Below are 5,624 nucleotides of genomic sequence, written 5' to 3'. Positions count from 1 at the left end.
GGACCCCCACCCAGACCCTGCCAGCCAAGCCCCCCTCCCCCTGCGTCCACACCCCCTCGCACCCAGACCTTGCACTGATCCACCTACACCTGGGCCACCGTGGTGAACCCCACCCCGCTGAGCCCCTGCCCCCTGCATTCAAACCCCCACTCCCTCCGCGCCTGCACCCACCCAGTGAGCCCCCTGCACCAAGACCCCCCCTACTGAGCCCCATACCCCCCACACATGGAACCCCTGCTGAGCCCCAACCGCTTTCACCCGGACACTCCCATTCCACCTGCACCCAGACCCCCCACTGAGCTGCCTGCGCCCAGATTGTCCCACACAGGCTCTCACCCCACACCAAGCCCCTCCACACTTGGATCCTGCCAGGCTGAGCCTGCCTGCCCCACACCTCGATCCCTCCACATCAAACCCTCCCACACTTCTAAACCTGTATCACTCCCATGTCCCATCAGAACCACCATGCATCCCCCCCTCCCCAGCAGCCAAATCACCCCACAGCTGAATCCCCACCCCCAACACTGAACCCTTTGCACCTGGATACCAGCCTCCCAGGCCAAAACATACACCCTGCACACCATGTTGTGGAGTGGGATGGGGGTGCTCTATAGGGGGTGCTCTCCCCTCTCAATCACTGCTGACCCTAGTGTGGTAACGTACATGGCCTAGAGCACAAGCCTGTGTGCAACTGGACACCCCCACACACACCAAGGCCCCTGCACCAGGCCCCTGAGCCATCACACCAGTTACATGCAGGGCAGAGCCCGTGCAGAGATCCCAGATGTAATAGCAGGGCCAGGCCCTGTTGCGGTGGCTAGCCTGGGTGGCTTCCTGGATCTCACTGCCCACGGCTCAGCTTGGATGCACACTCCCAGCTCTCTCTTGCCCCCTCTAAGCAGGATCCAGGCCCCAGGCACTAGTGCCAGGACTCACACTCCCAGCAGGGTCTGTGCCCTGAGGTTCGTGTGACCACCCCCCCAGCATGGTGGGATTCCTGCCCCAGGGTGTTGGCATCTCCACTGCCTCGAACTCCAGCTAGATTCATGTGATGGTGTTTCCATAGTATGTATGGAAATAGCTGCTTCAACATTACATGTGACGGCCGATTTCCCCAGGACACTGAGTCAACATTCCCAGCGGCAGAAGCCAGATCCCATGATCCTAGCCAAGGGGCCGGCGTCGCTGTTTCCATGCCCTGCCTGACTCGGGCCCTTTCTTCCCTGTCTCATCTGTTTGCTCCAGTGGGTATTTCTGGGGCTTTTTCTATCTGCAAGGTGACCCCAGCTGGCCTTCCCCTTGAGAACTGTGCCACTACTAATCTCCTAAAAAGAAAAGGAGTACTTGTGGCACCTTAGAGACTAACAAATTTATTAGAGCATAAGCTTTCGTGAGCTACAGCTCACTTCATCGGATTCATACTAATCTCCTGTGTCCCCAGCCTGCCTGTGAGGCCTTGGCATCCATTCCCCCTCCCCATTTCTCCTGGCAGGCCAGAGAAAACACCCCACCCTGAGCCAGCATGCCAGGCTCATGCAGGGCAGTGCCCATGCAGACGGAGATCCCAGTTGTAATAGCAGGGCACCAGGCCCCGTTGTGGTAGCTTCCTGGACATCTCTACCCACTGCTCAGCTTGGCCAGAAGCCCCTTCTCTCTTGGTGAAAATAGCACTGCTACAGCCCTAGTCCTCGTCCTATGTTGTAAGCCCTGCAGCCCCACCCCCTAATTCTGTGTCGGGGGGCCCTAGAGGAATCATAGAATCTCAGGGTTGGAAGGGACCTCAGGAGGTATCTAGTCCAACCCCCTGCTCAAAGCAGGACCAATCCCCCACTAAATCATCCCAGCCAGGATTTTGTCAAGCCGGGTCTTAAAAACCTCTAAGGATGGAAATTCCACCACCTCCCTAGGTAACCCATTCCAGTGCTTCACCACCCTCCTAGTGAAACAGTGTTTCCTGATATCCAACCTAGACCTCCCACACTGCAACTTGAGACCATTGCTCCTTTTTCTGTCATCTGCTACCACTGAGAACAGTCTAGATCCATCCTATTTGGAACCCCCCCTTCAGGTAGTTGAAGGCTGCTATCAAATCCCCCCTCATTCTTCTCTTCTGCAGACTAAATAATCCCAGTTCCCTCAGCCTCTGGGGTCCCTTGGGGAAGAGGGCCTTGGGCAGGTGCAGTGACTCGCAGGCAGCACCCAGAGAGGGGAAACGCTGAGCTTTACAGCCCTGCCTCTGGACAGGAAACAAGCTGGATCTGGGCTCCCGCCTGAGGGGTCATCAGAGAGCATGGAGGGGCCTCCCAGCAAAGGAGGAGAGCTGGAGCTCGTTGGGGATGCTGGGCTCATGGGATCTGGACTGGGCTGGGGAATGGGGTGGGAGAAGGGGGGAAGCTGGCTTTTCAGACTTTTCTTGAGGGCGGATAAAGCATCACTTGGCACCAAGCTCCCCTCCCCCTTTCCACAGCACAAACTACAGCTACTGAACCCCCCACACACACACACCCCACATGTTCCATCCCATTCCTGGGCAGGGATCAAACCTGGGACTCCAGGGTCTAACCACAGTAGCCATTACTGCTTGGGCTTGGAGACCCCTGGGCCCCTGGAGCAGGCGCAACAGCCTCTCCCGTGGGGCCAAACCCATGGTCGGAGGAAAGAGCTCCCTACAGGGCCTGTTACACTCCTAGGAGGATGGCAGCACCCACTCTGTAGTGAGGGAAAGCGTTAGCGAAGCCATGCTTGGAAAAGGTTGGTGTATTAATGCACACTCCCTGCTGGCGGTTGAAGTAGCTGCCCGGAGTACAGGGAATGCTGCCCCACAGGGATGGGGGCCAGCAGGAGATTCAGAGCCAACTCAAAGAGGCTACAGCATCTGCACTTCTCCAGGGCCCCCCTCCCCTCCAGCCAACTTAGGCCTGCCGGGACACTGCATTTGAACCAAGCGTCCCAGCACCTCTGCATGATGAGCGTACTGGGGCAGCTGCAGGCTTTGGTCATGGCCCAGGTGTGACGCTCTGTACCTCGGGGGAATACCCTACACCCCCATGTTCATCTTTATAAAATGATTGTGTGGTATCCAATGCAAAGTTTGTCATGTTGGGTGTCTTCAAAAGGATCATAATGCACTGAGCATGGTTGTTATAGTGATATTATAGTAATTGTAACAGTAATGTTATAGTAAGGTTATAGGTTATAATTTCATATATATTGTTATGAGGCTAAAAATGTATCTTCATGGTTTAAAGCAAGCCCATGCAAAAACTCCCCAAGAATGGAGAGGCAGTTCACACCTCGTCAGGCCTTGAATGGGACAAACCCAGCCCAGCATCACAGGAACAATGGACACTGGCTTAGGCAGCAACAAAAGAATCTGTTAGACCCTTGAGGGAGTCACCCCCTTCCTTTGGGCAGTTTGGGACTGCGGGTGGTAATGCTCACCTGACTCTGAAGGGTGGGGGACAAAGCCAAAAGGAAAGAAAGGACATGATAAAAGGGAGAGACATTTTGCCATGCTCGCTGTCTTCCACCTACATCTACAGACACCACTACCATGAAGCGACTGAAACACTGATCAAGGGGAAAAGCCTGAGTGAAAAACCAGCGTGTGATGAGAAGCATCTCTTTAAGGACATTGAAAGTGTTAAAATCAGCTTAGAATGCGTTTTGCTTTTATTTCATTTGACCAAATCTGACTTGCTATGCTTTGACTTATAATCACATAAAATCGATCTTTATAATTAATAAATCTGTTTGTTTATTCTACCTGAAGCAGTGCGTTTGGTTTGCAGTGTGTCAGAGACACCCCTTGGGAGAACAAGCCTGGTACATATCAATTCCTTTGCTAAACTGACGAACTCATGTAAACTTGTAGCGTTCAGTGGGCATAACTGGACATTGCAAGGCGGAGGTTCCTAGGGTTGTTTCTAGGACCAGAGATATTGGCTAGCGTCATTCGCTTGCAACTAGCGGGGAGCAGCTTACATGCCAGAGGCTGTACGTGAACAGCCCAGGAGTGGGGGTTCTCACAGCAGACCACGGTAAGACTGGCTCCCAGAGTCAAGGATTGGAGTGGCCTAGCAGATCACTGGTCCAGACAATACCAGAGGGGAACGTCACACCAGGGAAGGCAGGAACTACAACCCACAGGGACATCTCATTCCCAGCTAGCACTAAAAGGAGGGCAGCTGCAAATCCCAGGGACAGAGCAAGTATGAAGGGCTGAGTGAGGCGAGACCTGGGGGCAGGGGACTCACCTGGGCCTCGTGCAGCGTACTGGGCCATGTTTGGAGGGGGGAAACAATCTGATAGCAGGATACGCTTGGGGAGGAGTGTGCCCACAAGGAGGCCAGGCCTGGAGCAGCACAGGGCCCACAACCTGGAACAGGCCGATGAAGCCTCTCACAGGCCATGGGTCCCCCACCCTAGGCACCAATGAGGAGGATTAGAGAAGGGGAGAGGGGCTGGTCTGCAGTCCCCTCTCCTTCCCCCAAGGGAGGGGGGTCTCCTGAGCAGGGGTAGAGAACCCCCTTGGGCCCCTGTAACTGGCACTTTCCAGCAGGAAGGATTCCCCCTCCCTTCCCATTGGCTCTGGCAGGCTCAGGATGGCAGTGAGGGACCCAGGTGGGTTTGCTGCAGCTGGTACCTTGGCAAAATGTTTGCAATCCCAACAAGCTGAAGTGGGCACTGGGGCTGTTCAGGTCTGACTCTGTTCAGTATGATTGGTGGAAGGGGGTGCTGCTTTGACTTGGCTGACCTCACCTGTGATGCTGACAGACTAGGTGCCACCTCATGCCAAGACCCCTAGGCCTCAGCTAAACCCTGACAAATACAGAGCCACGGGGCATAGGGAGCCACTCTGGCTCACCTGTGTGTTGTACTGTTAAAATAGGTATTAGAGTTACAAAAGTGTTTTGTCAGACAGTATAAAGTGCTTGTAGATTGCTGCATCCTGTAATCTCACTTATACCTGTATCCCATGCTGTAATATTTAAGTGTTGGCTCTGTAACTGGAAATCACCGGACAGGTGAGAAGCATTATCAACTGCAAGGTTCTAGTTTGCTACAGGTGTTATCTCCGGCCCAACAAAAGAAGGCCCAGAGACACCAGACGAACCACTGTGGAACATCAGAAGACAAAAGGCTTTGTGAATTGCTTCCCCCCACCCTCCATGAAAAGGAGACTGCAGCTGAATTCCACCCACCAGCTGAATTTGCAGCTGGAAGCAGAAAGGGTCGGGGAAGGAATAAAAGGCCCTCAACAACAAGAAATTGTGTTTCATGCTACTTGCTTCTGAATGGCAAAGACTACCAAGTGTAAGTGAAAGATCCCCAGTGCTTGGCCTAGGTTAGCCCTAAAGGACATAAAGAGCTTGCTCATTATAAGAAGCTTCTATTCCCTTTTGAAACTTAAGGCTGCAACTCATTCGTGTGTATGTTTACCTGCTGTAACTATTTCCTTTGTCTAGTTAAGAAATCTTTAGATAGTTTTTTCCAATAGGGTTGGCTACAAGCCTTGTCTTTGGTGTGAGATCTAAGGTGCAGTTGCCCTGGGGTAAGTAACTGATCCTTTCAGACTGGAAGAAAGCTGAATATTGTTAGGTTTCAGAATAGCAACAGTGTTG

The sequence above is a fragment of the Dermochelys coriacea genome, chromosome 6 (assembly GCF_009764565.3).
Source record: "Dermochelys coriacea isolate rDerCor1 chromosome 6, rDerCor1.pri.v4, whole genome shotgun sequence".
NCBI classification, from domain to species: domain Eukaryota; kingdom Metazoa; phylum Chordata; order Testudines; family Dermochelyidae; genus Dermochelys; species Dermochelys coriacea.
The sequence above is the reverse complement of the archived record's forward strand: the minus strand, read 5'-3'. Positions refer to the sequence as shown.